The sequence below is a fragment of the Corvus moneduloides genome, chromosome 3 (assembly GCF_009650955.1).
Source record: "Corvus moneduloides isolate bCorMon1 chromosome 3, bCorMon1.pri, whole genome shotgun sequence".
Taxonomy (NCBI): Eukaryota; Metazoa; Chordata; class Aves; order Passeriformes; family Corvidae; genus Corvus; species Corvus moneduloides.
The window spans coordinates 29462864-29477231 of NC_045478.1; the positions used below are offsets into that span (position 1 = coordinate 29462864).

General features: G+C 40.0%; 1 protein-coding gene across 3 annotated transcripts in view; it reads right to left on the reverse strand.

The window, feature by feature from the left end:
- Positions 1-14368, reverse strand: part of EYS (eyes shut homolog) — an 855823-nt gene that overhangs the window by 497613 nt on the left and 343842 nt on the right. The window lies entirely within an intron of this gene.

The window sequence follows — 14368 nt, forward strand, 5'->3', positions numbered from 1 at the left end:
ATTAGAAAAATAGGATAGGCAAGACAAATAGGGAATTGAAGATTCAGAGCAACAGAAGCATGAAAGGACATAACCTCTGACTAAGCAATCTTTACTAGCATTTGTAGACCTTTATCAAATCTGATTTTGATCATCTTCTGTTAATGGGTTAAATTAAGAATTGAGGGATGCTGTGGAGAAATGTGTTTCCTGCAGACTGAAAGAAGAAGACTTCAAGAGCCCTGTGAGAACTGGAAGTAGATCACCACAGTGTATTTTCCACCAGCCATTTCAGGCAGAAAAATATATGACCATGGTTTGTCAAGACACACATGCAAGATCCCTACTCTTCCTTTTTCACCTACAGTGTCTTTTTTCTTTTTGTTCTTTGTCCTGAGGTACAGCAATGTTAAATAATTTTAAAATGCTAATATCTGGAAAATCAAAACACATACATGTATTAAAGTATTAGAGAGCGTCCAAAGGAGGGCAATGAAGATGGTGAAGGGCCTTGAGGTGAAGCCTTATGAGGAGTGACTGAGGTCACTTGGTCTGTTCAGCCTGGAAGAGAGGAGACTGAGGGGAGACCTCATTGCAGTTACAACTTCCTCATGAGGGGAAGAGCAGGGACAGGCACTGATCTCTTCTCTGTAGTGACCAGTGACAGAACCCAAGGGAAGTTGTGTCAGGGGAGGTTGGGGCTGGATATTAGAGAGAGGTTCTTCACCCAGAGGGTGGTTGGGCACTGGAACAGGCTCCCCAGGGAAGTGATCACAGCACCAAGCCTGACAGAGCTCAAGAAGCATTTGGACAATGCTCTCGGGCACATGGTGCGTCTCTTTGGGATGGTGCTCTGGAATGCCAGGAGTTGGACTTGACGACCCTTGTGGGTCCCTTTCAACTCAGCATATTCTGTGATTCTGTGATGTACAACTCCATTTGGCTTAATAAGCAGGAAGTTAATTCTCTCAATGCAGTCTCAAATAGAAGTTATCCAAAGAATACATTGCTGTTAAATATTAGTCTCACAAGTTGCTTCTTTTTCAGGAATTCCCCAACATTTTCTGCTTCACCATTTGCAAACATAATAACCAATGCCAGGGTACTCTTTTTACAGAACTTTGGTATGCAGCGCTTGCTGAAACTCATTCCACTTGTTTGCAGCTATATAGTTTCAAAATAATGTTTTAGACCAGAGGAAGAATGAGACAGAGAGGATCTTTTTTTCATGTACAGCATAACTTTTCTTAAAATATTTTATTAAGGATATTGTGATACAAAAGAGCAAACCCTTAGCTGTCTTCTAAATAAATAACATTGCAAATTCTTTTTATTTTATATATATCTCATTAAATTATAGGTTTGCATATTTCACTTTGACCAGAAGAATGTAAAACTGCATATAGCATATAATGCAATAGCATATAATTTAATCTTGATATGAAATCAATCCTATTCTGGGTGTAGGTTTTTTTGTTTTTTTTTTTTTTCTTAACTTTAACTGAAAACTTTAGTATATCATTTTAAAAAGTGTAGTATCAGGGTTAACTTAGTGGGAAAAAAACCGGACCGGTTTCTTTGAATCTGATGTTTTAAAAAGGAAGTGTATAGTAGTACAATTGTTAAAATACAAATGTAAATAACTTATTTATCTCCAATTAAATGGCTGTTTCTGAAAAGTGTATGAAGAGCTAGAAAACATAATTGCTTTAAAACCCTGAACATTAAAAGTAACTTTAAAAATAAAAATTATTTCAAGGATTGTTCCTCTCTTTTTAATTTGCATAATATGTGCATGTTTGAAAGATAATACAGCTGAAGAAAACATAGCAGAGGTCTGTAACATTCTGTACATCGAGAAATCATGAGATAATTGATAAGAAGTGCACCAGAACATCTTGCTGTTTTGGTATTTCATTAAGCATGCATACTCTGAACAAGAATAAAGAGTATTTGTTTACTGATATATAAACTGATATTTACTGATATTTGTACTGATACGTATGGAAAAAGACTATATAAGCACTATTCTGGATTAGCTGCCACAATTGTCCTCAATAATAGATGAAGAAGGAGGTTTCAATTTTCTAAGACAAACAGGATGGTGCTTATTTGGAATACAAACCCTTAATTCATAATGTATAGTCCATCTAAAACATGAAGATGAGAAGCAAACTGGTACTTTTACTTAAATTAAAAAAAAAAAAAAAGTAAGAAAATGGAATGACCATTCCATTAGTAAGAAATTATAGAATAATAAAATACTTGAGTGATGAAGCTGGTGAAAGGTCTGGAGCACAAGTCTCATGAGGACTGGTTGTTTATCCTGGAGAAATGAAGGCTCGGGGGGACCTTATCACTCTCTGCAACTACCTGAAAGCAGGTAAAAAAATCAGGGAAAGGGTTATCAAGAACTGGAACAGGCTGTCCACGAAATAGTTAAGTCACCATCCCTGGAGGTATTTAGAAGTTGTGTAGATGTGGCAATGACTGACACAGTTTAGTCTCTCAGGACTTGGCACTGCTGGGTTAATAGTTGTACTTGAACTGTAGCTGATTCTATGATTCTAACCATGGCCTGGAGACATTCCCAATATACAATTTCTCAGCTATAACCATGTAAGCATTGCTGTGACTTTTATGTTTCTGGAGAATGACATTTCTGAAGTGTCCTAGTTTTGGATGGGATAGAGTTAATTTTCCTCCTAGTAAGTGGTACAGTGCTGTGTTTTGGATTTAAGATGACAATAATGTTGATGACTCACTGATGTTTTAGTTGTTGCTGAGCAGGGCTGACATTAAGTCAAGAACATTTCAGCTTCGCATGCTCTCCTGCTACTGAGTAGGCTGGGGGGCACAAGGCTGTAAGAGGACATAGCTGACCCCGATTAACCAAAGGGCAGTTGTGATGCTGTGCACAGCATATAAACTTGGGGAAAAACTGGCCAGGGTCTACTGCCTGGGAACAGGCTGGGCAACAGTTGGTTGGTGCTGAGCAATTGGTTTCATTTACATCACTTGTCTTCCTTGGATTTAACATCTCTCTCTCTTTAATAATTTCATTTAAAGAATTAAACTTTTCTCAGCCCCCAGGTTTTCTAACTTTTAGCCTTCCAATTCTCTCCCCCACCCCACCAGGGTGTGGAGTGAGCAAGCAGCTCTGTGGTGCTTAGTTGCTATTTGGGATTAAACAGAAATTAAGTCTGCAGTGCATTTTTCTCTCAGCTACAAGTTAGAGACAAAAAGAGATAACAAAGATATACCTTTGGTAAATAAAGACTGAGTTTGATGTGTGTTCTGCTTGACAGTTTAGAAACTGAAAGAAATTTTGGGATCGAAAATCAAGAGCATCATAAGAAAAAAAATATACATCTGACAATTGGAGTGAAATCATTGGGGCAATTAAAAAAAATAAGAGAAGATTTAGACAACTATTGTAAGGAGGAGATATATTCAGTAAAGACAGGTGAGGAAAGCCTAAGACTTTGTAAAAGTCTGGGTTTTCTTAGCATCCATGACATTCAGTACACTTCAACTGGATCAAAGCTAGTATTATATTGATGCCATGAAGATTTTTTGCCTTTTCTTTTATACCCCTGTTATACCTTTTTACAACTTCTGTGTTCCTAGTGCTTTTTCCCTACATTCTTAGACTTGTTTTTCAAGCTGAGAGACTAAACATTTTAGAAGCTTCGTAGCTAGGGATCAGTGTGCCCCAGACCCCAAGGTCCTCTCCAGAACACATTCTGTAAACTAAAATAGAACCATCCAGAGGAAGGTTCCTTGGGGAGGGGGGCTCACTTGAGCCTCTCATTGGGGAATCTTTGATAGATCTGCTAATGTTATATGTTATACCTATAATGTTATACCAGATCTTTGGGGGGGCGGGGGGGAGGGCATTTCGGCGGGGTGCATCTTGATGCACATGACCTGGACGTGTACACCTAAGGATCCTTAAGAATAAATACCAAGGTAAAATCCCTTTTCCCCTTCTAACCGTGTATGACTCCTGATTTTAAGACCAGGAAAAGGCATCAATATCAAACAACTATTGTGTATTAGTTACCTAGTTTAAAAATAAATTTCTGAATATTTTTTCCTGATATGCATTTATTTGAGGGTTTTTTTGTCTAACCCCAAATTTAGTCTAAATTTGTATCATGCAAAACAGTTGGGAATGAAGACTCCAGAAACCCCTCCTAAACTGGTGGTGGTTTCAGTACACTTCTTGATTCATTCTTCATAATGCTGAAAGCCGTGATTAGTATTACAGTTTCTCCGCAATCTTTTTTTTTTTTTTTTCTTTTGGAAAAGGGATGTTTTTATTACTAAAAGATCACACTAAAAAGCTTGTTTCATTCACACAGTTCCTTTCTGTCCATTTGGTCATTTACAATCAGTTTTACATAGAACAAACCCAAGATTTTTTAATCTCTCTTAATGGATTGCATGCAGGTACTAATAGAAATAGTAAAGATTTTCTAATTGACAAAGGTTTAGTGGAGAAAAACTGACAGTCTGGAAGGTAGGAAAATAAACTGGGAATACAGCCAAAACCAACAGCGGTAATATAAAGCTGGGAACTTGGAAGCTACAGGTGTACATAATGAAGGCTGAGGAGAAATATCTGAGTTTCTACATGGTAGCAGGTACTGTGAGAAGGTGTACTTGGCCTCCTGTTCATAATTATAGTTATTAATGAAGTTGACATATTTAAAGCATGTAAAAAACAGTGTCTCAATTACTGTTCATTCCTCAAGCATGAAACAACTATCACAATATGACTAAAAAGCATATGTCCACAGCCAGAGGAGACTGGGAATGTTGCCTAGGTAATAAAATGAAAATGCCAGACTCTTTGATATGCCTTTTGTGTCTTTCCCCTGTGGGTACACATGCAGAATGTGCATTATTGTTTTCTATAGCACTGGGACTTTTGCTTGCAGATGCTTTTCAGTTTTGGACTTATTCAGAAATCATTTAGTGACAGTCATCCCAGATGTATAACCAACCAGCAAGTGGCAACAGAGTAAACCAAAAAGTGCATTGTGTTTTTCTCTGCTGTACAAAATGTAACATTGTTTTTCCTAACAAATGAAAAAAAAAAACAAAACCAAAATTAAAAACCCCAAAAAACTAAATTAAACAAAAGAGACCAAACACCCTCTCACACCTCTCCCTCCCCCTTCCCCCCCAAATCAGGTCAATATTTGAAACTCAGTCTCTTACACTATATTTGTATTTTAGTAATAAGATAATTTTAAAAGGAAGTTTGATATTTCTGAGCTTAGTTTTAAAAAATACTGCATATATTTTATTAGAGTCTGCAAATATTAAAATCAGAAATCATCTTATAATATTAATCTCACATGAGAAACCGCTAACAGTCTTGCAGATCCTAAAATTGTTCTACAAAGTTTGTAAAGTGCAGATACTTGTTTCAAAGGATATTTCAGATATAGCCTATGCACTCACAAACTGAAAGAAGCCAGACCAACTGAAAACTTTTGCAATTCCCACCAATGATCTTTTTCTTCCTTTCTTTTTTCTTCATTGTTTTCATATCTCAGTGATTGTGTTTGAGCAAGGTTCTTGAATACTACTTAGCACCTGATGCATCAAGGAACACATTTCAAGAAACAAAATATCTTTGTCCTTAGTACTCAGAATCAAGGAACTGAAAATAACTCCTTACTAGGTTTTTATTTCCTATCACTAACTGAGCTACATCAAGAGAGATGTTACACTGAGATATAAGTCAAGCTCGTCACACAGTGAAGCTACCTAAAGCATCTAGGCACTCACCTCTCAAAGAAAATGTACCTTCTATACTATCTGCCAGTGCAGTGCTAGCAATTAGCTGGTTCCCTCATGGTTCAGTGCAGAGCTAACAAATAGCTGGTTCCTTCATGGTTCATTTCAGTTCATAGTATACCTCTGCCAACAGGCAGATTGTCAGTAAGAACAGTCTAAATTAGTTTCTGATGTCTTTTAGGGCTTGTGACAATATGCAGAATTTTTTTGAAGCACTAATGCTGAGTTTCATTGAAGTGGTATGATATGCACTGTTATGGACCAGTAAGAGTTAAACTATTTCAGTCACTTGGCACATTTTGTCTAGCTCTGTTAAATGGATCACTGATTTTCTAGTGGGCACAAAACCAGACAAACATATGGACAACATTTATAGGCAATCAGTACATTTACACTTAATTTGAGTATCTCAGATGACTAATGAGGGACAGACTTAAAGCCAGAGATTTCCAAGCTGTTGTCCATACTGAGATACCAAACTGCTGTTTCAGAAGACTTGGCCTTTATGAATCTGTTGCTCAAAGCAATTTAAAACCAACCATGTGTTCATATGTTTCTTGTTGTCATGGTTCTTATGGTTCAGACTCATTAGTGTTTTAGTTTAGCCCAGGACTAAGCTCTGGACATGAATTTCTCAGTCATCCTCACTTAATTGTGCTTTGCCTTACAGTGGTCTCAGTGCACATAAATCTGATAATTTTTGAAAGAAACTGAAACAGCAAATGTGCTAATGCTCTCCATAAGTCCATAAGACCTAATGCTCTCCATACGTCCAAAAAATAGCAAGCCGCTCCCTCCAAACAAATGTATAGTTTGCAACCAAGTCTCAGTACACATTGTTTCACTATAGGGTTATCTGTGTTGCTTGCTAATGTAGCATTACCCTTAGTTCAGATGTGCTATAAAATATGAGTGAAAACGACAGAATTTTTCCTTTTTTAGTTTTGGAATCTGAAGTGGATTTGGATTTCTGAAGTCTTGTGCTCTGATCAATGCATACTATATTTACATGAAATGTCCCCACTTCGGACTTCCGGTGAAGTACCTGCATAACTAAATTTACAGATCCCTTTACAGAACATTTTTTATTCAAGTAAGAAAAGCACAGAAATGTGACCTAAAGTCAAGTATAATCTGTCACTAGTAACTAAAAGTCTGATTCTATCCTGGCGCAAGTCAATCTTAAATGTTTTTACTCCAAGATTGGATCCAAAGAACCTGAGCTTCCTATCCTTGTACACTCATTTGCACTCAAGTCAAATGAGTGTTAAATAAACTACTGACGCATTTTCTAATGGAGATATTTTAGTGTCACTTTCTGCTGATGTAATTTTCTCTACCTAAGTGATTTCAACAAGTGTGAACTACCTTTTTATCAATTCTCAATGTATAATATTTCTGCAATGCAATTCTAGGACTCTCTTTTTGTTTTTTCTATACCTTTAAACCATTCCCATAAAGATTTATATCACTGTAGTGAAAGGTACCTATTAAACTGTAGGTGTTTTGATCAGTTACAGGTATCCGTATTGCAAAATCATACATAAGTAGACACTGGGAGGGATCTCTGGAGATTGGTTAGTTCCCCCTATCCTGTTTACAGCATGGTCAATTATAACAGGCTGGTCAGAATCTCATCCAGTTGGGATTTTGATAAACCCAAGGATGGATATTTCATATACAGGCAACCTATTTCAGCCTTACCTTTAGAGTAAAAAAGATATTTACATTTTAATGGACTTGGCTTTATTTCAGTTTATGGCCTTTACCTCTTTGACTGGGGTCCACTGTGTAGCGAGAAAAGTCTGGCTCTGTCTTTACTTGCTTGGGTGCAGCAGGGGTTAATGTGCTGGCACCTCAGATGGACACACAGTTGGATTAATTTCTCAGAAAAAGTGTGATAGTTTTCTCCATGATTCTGCCCTCTTTACACCTCCTTATTTTTGTGTATAGACTGAAGAGGGCCCTCTGCAGCTCTAAAATATTTATCAGAAGGTCTCTCTAATCTAAATCTGTTGCACCCTTTGCTTGACAACTGAGTCTATCGCTTCTTCACTTGATTTTGGTTGGTCAATCTGTTGTCAAAGATACTTCTGTCCCTTTTGATCAAGTCAACACCACATCTTCCTAGCCTCAATCCTGTGAGAGGGTCCCATCGTCCTGAAATATGAAATTCTGTTATCAATACCAGTTTTGTAAGCAGTTGTTGACCAGCAGGATTTATCCACACCCTCTCAAGCACTTTCTCTCATTGTCAGGATTGTAGAGAAAAACACTGGAGCACCCACGTCCTTTATCATGCTCCTGGAGACATGAAGTTACCTGTGGTGTGTTCCACATCTGCACTGGCCATGTCACCGGTACCTACATGGAAGAGCAGCAAGAGATTATAGTCCCAGGGCTGGACAAGCCTTGGTAGCCTCACCATGGCATCCCAAATCCAAGCCCTTAAGCAATCCTACTTAAACAACAGGTAGTACTGGCAGAAGGGGGCCTTCATTCTCAGCATGGAGTCCCCTGGTACTGTCACTTGCTGTTCTTTGTTGTGCTCCTGAGTGCCTCAGGCTCAGCTGGTTTGGACACTTTTTTGGCATAACTCCCAGTCCCTCATCTGCTAGAAGGACAGTGAACCTGTTCTGCATATTCATTAAATTAAAAAATATGATAAGATTCATAAATTCTTTTCAAGTTTTGTTGCTTCTTGGTTTCACCTCAGGGGGAGTTCTGATGGAATTCTCTTTTAGTTTTTTTCTTGGTTTGTTTGTGGGGTTTTTTTTATTATTCCCACTACAGAAGGTCTAATAATTCCTGCATAAAAATTTTGGTATTATTTGGCATTTCCTCAATTAGAAAAAAAATAAGGAAATAAAAAAAAGAGGGAGAAAACATAGGCGGAATGCAAAGAATTACTTCATGTCACCTCTGTATCTCAGTCATTCTTGTTCTCCAAACATTCAATGGTTCCACTGATCATGGGTGAATGAGTGAAAGCCAAACATGAAATTCAGTATTTTTCCCAGGGAAATTGCAGTGGAATTTATACTTCAGACTGCATTATATGTATTTGTTAAGAAAGTGAGTCTACATTAATATGGTGAAGCTCTTACTTCAAATAATCTGCTTTGCCTATAAACAGACACATATTTCTATATGAATTAACCTGAAAAAGAGTACTAGGTAGAAATATGAGAGATACAGAGTCTGACTAGAACAGAATTACTCTGGATGGAAACACATTGCAACATTCAGGGAATTGTTGGCTGGTGTTAAAGCTGTACTGAAACAAACATAGTAATGCATTTATGCAATATAGCCATTCCAAGTCATAAATTATTAAAAATGTTAGTAGAGAACTCTAAATAAGCTTTCTTTAGGTATAACAGATTGTAGTGGGTTGAACCTGAGTTGATGGACAGTCTTTTAGACTAATGATGCTTCTCACAATTTATATCTTTAAACCGTGTGGAAAGGCGGGAATTTCCTTTCGTTCCAGCTCGCCTGCCGGAAGGTGGGGGGGCCTTGGAGCCTCTGGGCCCCGCCGGGCTGGGCCGGGGTCCCGTCCCCTCCCGCCTTTTCCCAACTCTGCGGCACGGAGCCTGGGTCACTGGGGGGGGGGGGAACTGTCCCAGAGCCGCAGGCGGCTAAAACCAGCCAAGGACTGCCACACAGCTAAACCCAGCCATGGACTGCCACACAGCTAAACCAGCCAAGGACTGCCACACAGCTAAACCAGCCAAGGACTGCCACACAGCTAAACCAGCCATGGACTGCCACACAGCTAAACCCAGCCATGGACTGCCACACAGCTAAACCAGCCAAGGACTGCCACACAGCTAAACCAGCCATGGACTGCCACACAGCTAAACCAGCCAAGGACTGCCACACAGCTAAACCAGCCATGGACTGCCAACCAGCTAAACCAGCCAAGGACTGCCACACAGCTAAACCCAGCCATGGACTGCCACACAGCTAAACCAGCCATGGACTGCCACACAGCTAAACCAGCCAAGGACTGCCACACAGCTAAACCCAGCCAGGGACTGCCACACAGCTAAACCCAGCCAAGGACTGCCACACAGCTAAACCAGCCAAGGACTGCCACACAGCTAAACCCAGCCATGGACTGCCACACAGCTAAACCAGCCAAGGACTGCCACACAGCTAAACCAGCCAAGGACTGCCACACAGCTAAACCCAGCCATGGACTGCCACACAGCTAAAACCAGCCATAGACTGCCACACAGCTAAACCAGCCAGGGACTGCCACACAGCTAAACCAGCCAAGGACTGCCACACAGCTAAACCCAGCCAAGGACTGCCAACCAGCTAAACCCAGCCATGGACTGCCACACAGCTAAACCAGCCATGGACTGCCACACAGCTAAACCAGCCAAGGACTGCCACACAGCTAAACCAGCCATGGAGTGCCACACAGCTAAACCCAGCCATGGACTGCCACACAGCTAAACCCAGCCATGGACTGCCACACAGCTAAACCAGCCATGGACTGCCACACAGCTAAACCCAGCCAAGGACTGCCACACAGCTAAACCCAGCCAAGGACTGCCACACAGCTAAACCAGCCATGGACTGCCACACAGCTAAACCAGCCATGGACTGCCACACAGCTAAACCCAGCCAAGGACTGCCAACCAGCTAAACCCAGCCATGGACTGCCACACAGCTAAAACCAGCCAAGGACTGCCACACAGCTAAACCAGCCATGGACTGCCACACAGCTAAACCCAGCCATGGACTGCCACACAGCTAAACCAGCCAAGGACTGCCACACAGCTAAACCCAGCCATGGACTGCCACACAGCTAAACCAGCCAAGGACTGCCACACAGCTAAACCCAGCCAAGGACTGCCACACAGCTAAACCAGCCAAGGACTGCCACACAGCTAAACCCAGCCATAGACTGCCACACAGCTAAACCAGCCAAGGACTGCCACACAGCTAAACCCAGCCAAGGACTGCCACACAGCTAAACCAGCCAAGGACTGCCACACAGCTAAAACCAGCCATGGACTGCCACACAGCTAAACCAGCCAAGGACTGCCACACAGCTAAACCAGCCATGGACTGCCACACAGCTAAACCAGCCATGGACTGCCACACAGCTAAAACCAGCCATGGACTGCCACACAGCTAAACCAGCCATGGACTGCCACACAGCTAAACCAGCCATGGACTGCCACACAGCTAAAACCAGCCATGGACTGCCACACAGCTAAACCAGCCAGGGACTGCCACAGAGCTCAAACCAGTCAAGGACTGCCACACAGCTGGACCCATCTGGCGCGGCTTCCTGGGACTGGCAGCTCCCTCTCCTCTCCACGCGGGGCCAGCGGGAGCCAGCGGAGCCTCCTGTCTGCAGCCAGCACACCTCGTGCCAAACTGAAGAGGACACCATGCAGCCAGCAGCACAAAGGGAGCGAGGCTTTCTCCACCGTAAAGCCTTAACAAGGACACTCTTCAACATGGCGGTCTCAGAGTCAGAGAGGAAGAGAAGGTGAGTCATGTGAGAAGCTGAAAATGGCGACGGGAGAAAAGAGGGCGGTGCCGCAATTCTCATGTGTAGCTTAAAAAACTTCTTGCATGCCATGGTAAGAAACTGTGATATCACAGACTGTTTGTCTCTTTAATCCATTTGGAGTACATGGGGGGATGGAAAATTCACGTGTGGCCCGTGAGGATTGTGAAGAGTGCCTATGCCAGGCTATATAGAAGCAGTAAGAGGCTTTTAGAGACTTGTGGCAAAGAAAGCCTTTGTGCTCAGCCCAAAAGAACTCATCCTTAAAAAGATTAATAACCTCATGTCATGGGGCTCATGTTTTGCACTGTGAAGGAACTGTGAGATTTTTCCATGGGAGAGATGTTTTACACCACAGCAGATTGTTTCTTTCTGGGCGGGTCTGCTGTTGGTGGCAGTTTGGGAACCACGTGAACCAGAAGAAAACTTTTTTTTCCTTAAGCATAAGAGAGAGACTTTTCAAGAACTGCAACACTGACTAAAATCCCATGTTCTGTTATCCTTTGTGCGAGTTGGGTAAAAGGAGAGAAGTGCTGGAAGTGGGGGGGTTTGCTTTTATTTCTTGATATTTCTTTTTACTTTTAATTCTATTAGTAATAAAACTCTTTCTTTGTACTGCAACCGTGTAAGTTTGAACCTGTTTTGCTTTCTCCTAATTCTTATCTCACAGAAGGAAAATAAGTAAGTAATGGATATTTTGAACCAAACCACTACACAGATCCAAAAGAAGATAAAGATGCCTAACTACTTTTGAAGTCTTGGTATTGTTTCTCAAAGAAGCAAATGCGTATATAATTACTGCTTCAGAACACTTCTGGTTAACCCCAGGTTCTGACGGGTGTATGTGCAAGTGTGTCCCTGCCTAGGGCTTCAACAGCCCTTACAAAACAAGTATGAAGGCAGGACTTGAAGTAATGTGGGAGAGTAATGAGGAAATAATCAAGGGCTATCATGATTATCTTGAAAGGAAATTTTGGTCAAGAGTTTGATTTCAATCAAACCCATATCTGGTATAATCTTGCATTTTCACAATTCTGTAATAGTCTTGAAGAAATCAATTAATATGATTACTCACTGAATGAATGAAACATTTTCCCAGTACTTTCAGAATCAATTCTTCTGTAAAAGGATAAGCTATTAGAATTAATCTTGAAAATTACTTTTTCTGGGAAATAGCATATTTCAGATTTTTATGTTATGCAAATAAAACAGATTCTATACTACCACAGTATATCTTTAATATAATTTGGTTTTTAATTTTTTTCTCTGAAAGAGGATAGCTAAGCAACAGAAATAAGAGCAACTGACTCTTACAACAAGTAACTCAGTGCCTAGTAGTATAGGACCTGGTAAATTGTCATGGGTGTTTTTCAGCTTCCTCTTTTCCATTGTCATGAACAAAATAGGATAAGGGTCAAATGATAATGAACAAATAAATAAATAAATAAAAATTGCTGCGAGATATGGACCCTGGGTAGGGTCACCTTCCAGTGGTTGTTTCCAGGGGTGGGGCATTCACAGCCTCTCTCAGCAACCCATTCCTGTGATTCATCACACTCACAGTAAAGTTTTTAGTCAGAATCCTTCGAACAGAATTTTAAAATCTAAAGGAGGACAGATTGCAGAACTCTAAAGTTACTAAAAGAAATGGGATAAAAATTCTTTCTCTGGGCTATTTTCCCTTCCAAGTGCTCTGTAATTTTCCCAGGCCTGAAGGTTTTAAGTAGAGGTTAGCAGCTGGAGAGACCTAGTGAAACTAGCAAATGACCTCCTAGCCTTTGGATGACCAACATTAATAGATAACTTACCAGTTGAACACATTTTATGTGAATTATTTCACATTTTTTTAATACAAACAGAAAGAAGAGACTGTTCTTTATTCCTGCAGAACTTATCTTGTTTTGAAAGAGACAACATAGCGTAATTCATAATTGATGGAGTAGGAGTAAAATTCACATTTTCTCTAGAAAAGCAAACATTCAGGTGCAAAACTATTTCATATACTTTAAGCAAAAGAAAATACCTTTCCTACTGTATGGAGAATTTATTCTATATTTAATTAATTCTTCCAATTAATTCTTGTGTGTTGTGTGGCAAGGACATATATGCAGCAAGCTTTCAGAGACTGATTGATGACCTATGAATTTCACCATTTAACTTATTTCAGAATAATTTCTTTGTGGACCCATACCTTTCCATGACCTTCTGCCCTATAAATCTGCTAAGTACATACAATTATGTATTTCTCTGCAGCTAAATGTCCTTTTGTAGAATTCTCTTCCTTATGAAACATGCCATTTTTTGCATTTCCAAGTCTCTGTATTACCACTGCCAGTCTTTTAATGCCTTCAAAGGTACAAACTCTTCATTCCCCACTTCAAACATAATGTTAGTCTCCATATAGTGCACAAATCAAATTTAGGGTTATGCTTTCCACAAGTAGGCCATGGTTCTCCAGCTTCTTCCTTATGTTGTGAAGTTCTTCACTTCTTTCCCTGCTGTCACTGATTTTCTCCGTCCAGCCTCCTCACTGTGGGCAAAACTTAAAGTGCACCATCTGGGACTACCTTCCTGTATCTTTACCACATTGATTTGCCTTCTGTTCACAAGTCTCACTGAAAAGCCAGTTTTTAACTTCCTCTTAATCTCCATTTCCTCCACTTTGTGATAGTTTTATTCAGTTCTATAGAGTATTTCAAATTCAGTTTATGAAAAAAAAATGGCTTTCACTCTTGTGGTATTTACTGACATTGGTGGTTGAAGCTACAAATTTTTATATATGTCTGCACCTTCTTTCAAAAAAATCAAATTGAAGCATGTTAAAATAATGTCATAAATAAAACAAATAAATGGAAATATGATACTTGTTTGCCAAAATCAACTTTCAATTAGATGAGTAAGGTGTAAGATTTCATAATCACTCTGTCCAAGTAATGTAAAATATCACAGATCAATACTAAGGACATTATCCTAAGTCAGTAAATCAATAGTTAATTTTGTGTATTCCAATGTCTTTGACTCAATTGGACTTATTAGAGC